We start from the raw sequence: 10,210 nt of genomic DNA on the forward strand, positions 1-10,210 counted from the left end.
TGAAGATGAGAGGAGGAAGACTGGTCTAAAAAGCAAGATGAATGAGATTGATTATAAAGCCATTTTTGTTGCGAAAGGGAGACAATGCCTTAAACCCGTGCAGTTTTGATGATTGAACTATTAATTTGATTCGAGTGAATATTTGTAAATACTGTTTATCTGATTTGACGTTACTTCTTTCTTGAATTCTAGGGGATTTTGATTGTTTTTTCTACCAGATTTTTAGGGAAGAACTTGCAATCATTAGTTTTATGTTACGTAACTTGCGTTTAACAATAAGATGAATTTTGATTTTTGCTAACAATTATGTAAGATTTGTTTAACATTGAGAAGTACATAGTATTATACTCCCTTTGTCACTATTTTTTGGATGTTTCTACAGTGTCATTTTTCAAATGACACCATAACATGATGATGTGTTATGTTATGATAGATCCATTTTTGATTTATTTTTAAAAGCCTAGATTTATTATACATGTATGTATTATTGTAAATACATGTATTTTTTGTAAAGAATATGTAATTATAGCTTTTTAAAATCTATTTTTTTTCATCTTATTAAAATCATTTTCCAAAATTGAATTATAATTAAAATCTAGAAATTAAAAAATTCATCATTGTTTATCATCAATCTTCATTCATGATAGTAATTAACCACTCCCATAATCTTGTATAATCTATTCACAACGAAGATCAAAATTCTGAACAAAATTCCGTCCAAATTCGTTTACAAATTTTGTTTCAGGGTTCGATTGATAATTTTGATTAATGTAAAAATCACATTGTTTGATAGTTTTGAGGATGAAAAAAGCATTAGGAATGTCTATTATGATGATGATGTAAAATGCATATCTTTCATTTTTTTAAACAATGAATGGAAAACGAGGGTTTGCTCTTCGATTAGAGTTCGAGTTTTTTTTTTTCGCATTGTTTGATCTAGAATCTTGTTTTTCGATTTTTGTAATCTTTTTGTGGTTAGGTAATCACCTATATTTAGTTAGGTCATTACCTTAAAATTTTAGTTTTACTTTTGTAGTTGGAATCTACTTGTACGCTAATCGTATTACAAAAAAATAATTTATGGAGTTTTTATCATATAATTTTAGCAAAAAATGTTTTTGTGATCATAATCTTATTATATTTTGGAAAAAAAATATTTTTTTGAATCATTATCATATCATTTTAGCAAAATATACTTATGGGATAATTATCTTATTATATTTTGGAAAAAATATTTTTGAAATCTTGGGCATATAAATTAGTGGCTATAATATTGAGATATTCCTAATTAGCTTTCATTCACCTTTTTTTTTTTTTTATATGTTGTATGACCGTATATACATCTACATCCATAATTTTAGGACCCATCCTTTTTATCATTGTTAAGAAACACATTTTTTTTGCCATTTTTATATATATCATATATTTATATTTTGTTTACAAAGTTATACAAATATAGCTTTGTTATATGATTTGCCCATTTTTTAGCAATTTATAGAGAAATATTCTCTCTCAAATCGTTAATGACATTTAAGAGCATATTTTAAAAAAAAAAATCAAAAAACATCACATATAAGAGTTTACCAAAAAAATTTAAAAATTTAAAAATTAGTTTTTTTTTTTTTTTTTTTTTTTTTTTTTTTTTTTGTTATTAGCTTTTATGTAATGACCAAAGATAGTTTAAGTCATTACCTAACCCACAAACAAGTTCGAGAAAACTTAATTACATTTATAAGATCAAACAGGGGTTGCGGAAGGTAAAAAAATTCGACCCACTTCATCTTCTACAAACTTGATATTCCTTGTTCTTTGACAAAATTGCACAATTTGAGTCTACATAAAGCATATTTTTGAACCATTTAAACCGAAATTTGTCCTTTGCAAATACAACTAACGTTGAATTTGGGAGTAGGGGGCTAATGTATGACATAATTCATGAACAATTATGAACGATGACGATCGAGCAATGATGAACCATGATGATGAACGCAGACCAACAAAAATCGAACAATAATGATAGAACAATGATGATCGAACAATGATGATGATGATGAACAATTCTTATCACGATGAATTCTAATTATAATTATAAAATTGAAAATTAATTTATATTATAAAAATATATTTTCATTATTTATAATTATGTATTTTTTTTTTAAAAATGCATGTATTAAAAATAATACAAAAAAAAATACAATTTTAATACATTGTGGACATTAAAAATAATTCAAAATGAAAATAAATAATACAAAATATAGGCCAATTATATTTTTCCACATCATCAAATTGTGGTGTCATTTTTAAAGAATGACATTGTAGAATTTTTACTATTTTTTGCTTCAATGACTTTGCACCGTCTCCACGACACGTTTTGTAATGCAAATTGTTGAAAACGGTAATGCAATCAAATAATTACAAAGCCTAACGATCCTCACTCATGGGGGATTAAGGCTTGTTCACATTTACTGAACTTAACTGACTGAACTGACATGAATATTTTATGAGAGGGGAAAATTAGGAGCTGAACTAAAATGAAGTGAACTGAACCGATTGGAGCTGAACTAAACTGAAATTAAGTAAATGTGAACAAGTCCTTAACGTTCCAAGGAATACTCACGGTCAGGTGGGTCGTTGTCCAACCGGGCCTACTTAATCTGCTTGAGTGGGTTTGTTTATTTGTCTCTTATTCTTGGGATACATATAAATACGAGTATTGTCTTCTTCTTTTTGATATTTATAATACAATATTATTGAGCCTAAACACATAAACACAAGCCTACCTTTTTGAGACTTGAACAGTTCTTGAGCAATTCTAACATTTGATTCGGGTACAAGAATTGCAAAGGTCATTGTGTAAAACCTGGGGAGTGTGCGTCACCGGGAAACCTGTACCGGTGGTGGCGTATTTCGCTTCTAAGTCAGTGAATACTAAACTACGACACAACAGAAGAGGTCTTTGATTCGAGTATGGTGTTCGAATTTGTTCCAGGGAAGTTCTTAATTTGTCTATTATTATTCATGGAATCAACATGTATTTTTCCAACACAAATAACATTATTTCTATACGCGTAAAAATTATAAAAATTTGATATTAATAAAATATTCAATTAGACGAATCCAACAAAACCCCACATGACTATATTACTTCTTATTGATTAATGGGAATTTATAATCAAAGATTTTAAAGTTTGACCCCATTATTTAAGATGGGCCAAAAAAATAGGGACAGAGGAAGTAGTATATGGGACACAATGGAGATAGTTTTAATTATGTTTGAAACCTATCAAATGATAATCTAGTTTTATCTCAACGTATTGTTTGGTACTTTGGTTGCGCAAAAATAGAGAGAAAACTGAAAGTTTATACATGCATAATAGTATACAAAAATACATCAGTATAATATTAAGAGAGAGAATATATACCACTGAACCCTAGATTTCTCTTCTATGTGCATGCCAAATATATAGGCTCTATGCGCCTAAATGCACTCGAGTCTGTAGGATATTAGGTGTGTCTTAGCAATAAATTGTAGAGCAACTCGATAAGCTTGGAAGTAGGTTGTAGATTGCAAAATTCGGTCAACGCATATTCTTAGGTGCATAGTCATGCATATAGAAATAGGTGTAACAGTATAAAACGCATGAAATTCTTTTTGAAACACAGCCCACTCATATTTTCTTCTCTAACGTTTCTTTTCGCCTAAGTTTTTTGGTTTCCTTTTTTAATTTTTTGGTTTCCTTTTTCCCAATTCTCTCTCTTCTCCTATCTTTCCTAATTCTCATCGAAGTTTTCCATTAAAATTTTCATTACTATATTTTCTTTTACGTTGTTTTTGGACAAATTATACTCTGATTTTTCTCCTTCCTTCTTTAATTCCCTTTTCCTCTTTTTTTTTTCTATTTTTTTCTCGTCTTTTTCGATTTTACAATTGAATCTGTACCTTACAAAATGGAATTATTTGTTTATCTGATATTTTGAATTCATATGAATTGAATTTTTTTTAACTTCGATCAATTTCATTTGTGTGTGAATTTCATTTGATTTTCTGCATTTTTTTAATCATTGAACATAATCATGCAAAATGTGAACATATGCATAGGTTCCCTTAAATGTGAACATTACCTTTTAAGAAAGTGAACATAGGCATAAAAAAATGAACATTTGTATTTCAGAAAGTAAACATAACAATTCAAAGTATGAATGTAAGCATTGGTTTCCTTAAAGTGAATATAAGCATTTAAAAGGTAAAAATATGCGTAATTAATATGAACATATGCATTTAAGAAAGAGAACATATGCATAAACAGATTTAATGAGAATATTTCATGAACAACAAATATTTACTATGAATATTACATTATGAACATATAATATATTATTTTGAATATTAGGCATTTAATTATGAACATAAATAATTGAAGAAATAAGAAATAATATGATTATGAAACATATGCATCATAAGTATTAAAAATATGAACATATGCATTAGTTCATTTTTGAATGAGTATGAACATAATTAAGCATTTCAGAAAGTGAACATATACATAAAAATTATGAACATATGGATTTAGAAAGTGAATATATGCATTTCAAAAAGTTTACAAAAGGATTCAAAATATGAACATAAACATCTAAGAAAGTGAACATATGCATAAAAAATATGAACATATGCATTTCAGAAAGTGAATATAAGTATTCAAAATAACATATGCATTTCAGAATGTGAACATAAGGTATCCGTTTAAGTTTAATAATTTTTTTTTACGATTCCAATAATAAATTTCGAACAATAGAGGAGTATCGAACAATATTAAAACAAGTTTTACAAAAAAAAAAAAAAATTATCCAAACAAAATTAAGTGAAATTTACATTAAATTGCCTTTTTTTTAGGGAGAATATGTTTGATTTTTCATTTCATCTCAAATATTCATGATTGTTTTAGAGAGAGAGAGAGAGATAGTGAATTGTGTTTGATTGTTAGAGAGAGAAAATCAAAGAGATGAATAATAAATTTCAGAAATTTAATTTAAGAGTGACATTTTTAAAAAAAATTATATACAGAAATAATAGTTGTTGAAAGTGATGGTTGAGTGAGCTATATTTTAAAAATATGTTCAATTTTTGGGTGGGCTTATTTTGGTTTAGGGATTTTTAAATAGGCCGCGTTTGAAATTGGGCTTGTGGGCTAGTGTTGCATCTGAAATAGGTACACAAGGGTGCATCTTATACCTGTTGCAAAATTTATTTGGAAAAATTGTAGGCGTGTAGATTACAAAATTCATTTGGTGGAGCATTCATGTGGGCTTTATCAAAGTATATTTGTCAAAGCCCAATAAGCTCATACCCCATCTATACTATATATTGAATTAATCCCATAATTATCCACAAAATACGCGTGTCATCACCTCATTAAAAATATCCCTGCTAAAAAGTTTTTTTTTTTTTTTTTTTTCCATATTATGGAAAGAAGATTGTTGAGTTTAGGGAAGGGAATGATGCACAAGCATAATAACTTAAATCCCTACCTTATAAAAAGTGGGAAAATACTCTTATGAATAGTGTCAAGACTATAATACCCTTAAAAAAGTTAATTGACATATTTACCCCCAATTAAAATTTATTTTGATGCATTTAAGTATTTGACCTTTCGTATTTTTGTCCTTTATTTCTTTTGTTTATCTTCCTTCTTATCATTCCACCGAAAAGGCTAAAAATCCTCATTTCTCAATTTCCTTTTTTCTCACGAACTCCTTTTCTGGTGGCTGGAAAATACTGCTAACATGTCAGTTTCCATTCCCTTGGTCACCACCCACCACCGCGATAATTTTATAAGGATGATGACCCTGCTGGTTGTTTTTTTATACTAAAGGAAATGTAAAGTTTGTGCCATCTATTTGTTTATGTTATACGAAGAGGGTAGGTGAATAAGCATACTATTCGGAGACGCCCGTATCCGGTTAGAGTTGGGGACAGCTCAAGATTGGTGGAGTTGACGGATGAATGCAATAATGGTACCTTCGTAGTGGTACAGTGGAGTGTAAAGTGTAATTGCTTGGATACCATTAAAATGATAAATTAAAAAAAAAAGTATTACTTTTGATGTAATCTCTTTTAGTTATGTTTATAGGGGAGTCAAACAAAGCAACTCATTTGATGAATCTTTTACGGAATTTAGCAGTTATGTCTTACATATGAGGTACTATAGTCTTATGCTTTTGATTAAGAGGTTGTTTGAAGATGTATTTTGCTTTAGTTACTGTGTCATTGGCTCGATTTTTATCCTAGGAAAAGCTTATAGTTTATGATTATAGGAAAGAGTTAAGGCGTACTCATACATCATTAGTTAAATACTCGTAGCTCATACATGTTATCTCTTCCATTATATGGTCCAAATTAAAGACTATCTAATTTGCAGGGAAATATACTAATTCACATAGCCTTTAATTTGTGCCAGGATGTTCAATGAGGGTTTTGTCCTCTCCATAACACTCCTATTGTAGTTATAGAATGATGAAATAGCTTTGATTGCCTTTTTATATAGTAATGCGTACATTGGCGAGTTATAACATATATATAATCATTTTCAAAATAAATAATCATAACATAAAACATGTTTCTACAATTAAATAAATTAAGATATAATCTCTTATTGATCGACCTAAGACAAGTATAATTCAACAACAACTCAAAGTACGTAAATTTTGAGGTTCGAATTTTTAACTCCTCTACGATGGCTAGCTGTATCGCGCGCGTAGGCTTCTCTAGTAAAATTAAAAAGTGTAGCAATAAAGAATAAAAAATGTTACCTAATACTATATACTATTACTTAATTGAGAATCAAAGTAAGATTTAATATTATGAACGTGGATTTTTCTGTGTGGTCAGGGTTACTCGAGTAACTCGATCCGGGGTTATTTGAGTTACAAGGGTTATTTGAGTTACTCGGTCAGGGGTTACTCGAGTTGCCGTGGTTATTCAAGTTAACTTAGTCAGGGGTTACTTGAGTTACTCCTAACCGAATAATCCCTCAAGTAACCTTTGACGAAATAACCCCTCGAGTAACCTGATCGAACCCCTCAAGTATCTTTTCGAGTAATCCCTGATCGAGTAATCTCTCAAGTAATTCTGACCGAGTAATCCCTTAAGTAACTCCTGACCAAGTAACCTTTTAAGTAATCCCTAATTGAACCTTCAAGTAACCCCTGATCAAGTAACCTCTGACCGAACCTCTCAAGCAACCCCTAACCGAGTAACCCCTTATCAAACCCCTTAAGTAACCTTGACCGAGTAGGGGCAGACATAGGAAGCGTTCGAATGGGTTTATTGAACCCACTGATTTTCTGTAAAAAGATTAAAAGTAATATCTTGTGTAATAATGTCCAACATATTACAATATGCTAGTTACCGTACTATGGGAGAAACAAGTTTTGCGATCAAGTACCAGGAAAAAACTCTCTCTCTCTCTAGAAGTCTAGTCATCGGAGACTCTCTCTAAACACAATAGTGTTTGGAGCTCCGGGAGCTTCCTTTTGGCGAGGAGCGAGCAGAGGTATACCTGGAATGCTATTTGGGCATTGATAGGTGCTTTTATTGTAGTTCTTTAGACTAGTTAGTTCCGTTCCGGTTAGATTAGTGTTAGGGTAGAATAATGGAGTGTTCTTTGTCCAGTGAGGATAAGTCCTCCCAGGAGTTGGATTTAGTTAACAGGTCAGTGATTAGATTAGATGAAGAAGAGGGAATAGTATCAGTTGCCTCAGCTCAAGGCGATCAGGAGATGGAAATTTTCCAAGATCAGCTGCAGGAGCAAGCAGATGGAGCTCTGAAAATAATAGAGATGTCTGGAAATACAGAGGATAGGGGCAATGTCTTCAGCAGCCCAGCGAGGAAGATGTTTGGATCATTCAGGGAAGCTGTAACAAGCTCTTCACAATGGTTTAGCGAGGCAAGAAAAATTGTGGTCGCATCTCAGGAATGGGATGATGAAATGGAGGATATCACTAATCACATTCATGCTGTCAAGTTCGATAAAGAAAAATTGAAAGAGTTACGAAAGCCATGGAACATGACATTAATTGGGAAATGTTTGGGCTTAAAAATTAGAGCTGAATTTGTTAATCAAAGAATTCAGAGGATGTGGAATCCTAAAGGGGGTGTGGAGGAAATTGAAATGGGAAATGGGGTCTTTCTATTTAGATTCTCAATGCAGGATGATCTGGAGAAAGCTTTGTTCGGGGTCCATGGTTTATTTTGGATCACTATCTAATGATGGCAACTCTATATCTCTGATGAAGGTCTAAAATTGGGTTAGCACTCTCGGTCTGGATTAGGTTCCCTGAGCTTTCGGTTGAATACTACGATAAGGAAGCATTATATAGTATTGCGGAGGTGGTTGGGAATCCAATTCGTGTTGATTACTCTACGGATAAAATTAATCGATGCAGGTATGCTCGGGTATGTGTTGAAATTAACATGGATCAACCCTTGGTTACTAAAGTTTGGGTTGGAAAAGCTTGGCAAAAAATAGAATTTGAAAAAATCCATAGCCTCTGTTTTGGGTGCGGAAGAATTGGCCACTCTAAAGATCAATGTAGGATGGGGATGGAGAAGCAACTCCACGAGAAAGGAAAAAATAAAGAACAGGCTATTAGCACGTTGTAGGGAATAATTCAAGCCTTTAAAATCCCACTAGCTTGAACCCCACTGTGATCATACACTAAAGTACAGTGGCGTCTAAAAGGGAAGAAGATAGAGCAAAAGAGTCGCTAACAAGTTTTTTAGGAATTTGTAACCATTTACGAGGTGAAGGTTACACCCCTTAACGATCCAAGAGATCGTAAACTCCATAAGGTCATGAACCAAATAAGGGTTCGGGGATGAAGGTACAAATCCAACCTAAAAGAGATTGAAACTGCCCTAATAATAGGCCTCTACTTTATTCTGATCGTATTCATGTGCGCTTTTTAATTAACATGCAATCAATAGGATTAACCCTAAACCTGTTTAATCTATTTTGGTTGAGTATTAATGCACAAACAAATCTATTACTGGCGATCACTTCAATTATAATCACATTAACCCTAACAAGATTATTAAATATCTTATTAAGCGTGACTACAAGTACAAATTCCCTTTAAACATGCATAAAGGCGTGATCAAGCAATAAATAATAAATATATATCAAGCAACAATAATAAATATCACAATAATAATCATGAATAATAATCATCATCAAAATAATAATAATAATAATATTCATAATCATCATAATCATAAATTATAATAATTATAATCATAATCATGTTCACGCTAATATTAAAGCATAATAATAGCAAGATCCTAGGCATGATACTGACAAGATTAATAACAAACCCTAGCATGTCACTAAGCAATAAAAATCAAATCTTTAACCCTAACATGAATAAATATTAGGAAGAACATAGGAAGCATCACAACAATCATATTTAATATTAAAATTACCCTAGCCATGATACTAGGAATATCATAATAACAATATAAACATGATGTCTACATCATAATATCAATTAATCAATAAAGTACTTACTTTGATGCCTCGTACCTCTTTCTAATAACAAAATACACACGTTAGTAACTTCAAGGAAAATAATAAACAAACAATTAAATTAAATAATTGAAAGAGAGATTTGGGACCAAACCCTCAGAAATTAAAACCTTTCACGTCTAGGGCGAAGGCAACTTCGAATATGGCTAGGTGTTTCTAGATCTTGCGAATGCGGAATTTTGTATATAAAAAGCAAAGTAAGAAAGAATTGAATGTTTAAGAGAGATGAATGATTTAGAGAATGCTAAAGAATTAATGATTGTTGATGAAAACTTGCGAATGAGGAGAATTGGTGAATGAATGTAGATGATGATAATTGGTGAATGAAAACGGAGTTTTTATAACGATATTTATAGAGAAAATCAGCCAAAAAGATAAATTAAACAAAACAGAGTCTGACGCTCAGAAAATAGGGCTGGCGCTAACCCTGGCTAGCTGGCGCCAGACACCAGCACTAGCGCCAGGCGCTAAGGCCTGGGGTCAGACGCCAAGCTAAAATTTAACGCGTTTTTGAAAATCCGATAAGTTTACCGTACTGGAGGATAAAATAATATAATTTCTACGAAAATGCTATTTGATTTTGATTAAAACTCTGAAAAGTCAACAAAAGTCAATTCATCAATGCTAAT

The sequence above is a fragment of the Chenopodium quinoa genome, unplaced genomic scaffold (genome assembly GCF_001683475.1).
Source record: "Chenopodium quinoa cultivar QQ74 unplaced genomic scaffold, ASM168347v1, whole genome shotgun sequence".
Taxonomy (NCBI): Eukaryota; Viridiplantae; Streptophyta; class Magnoliopsida; order Caryophyllales; family Amaranthaceae; genus Chenopodium; species Chenopodium quinoa.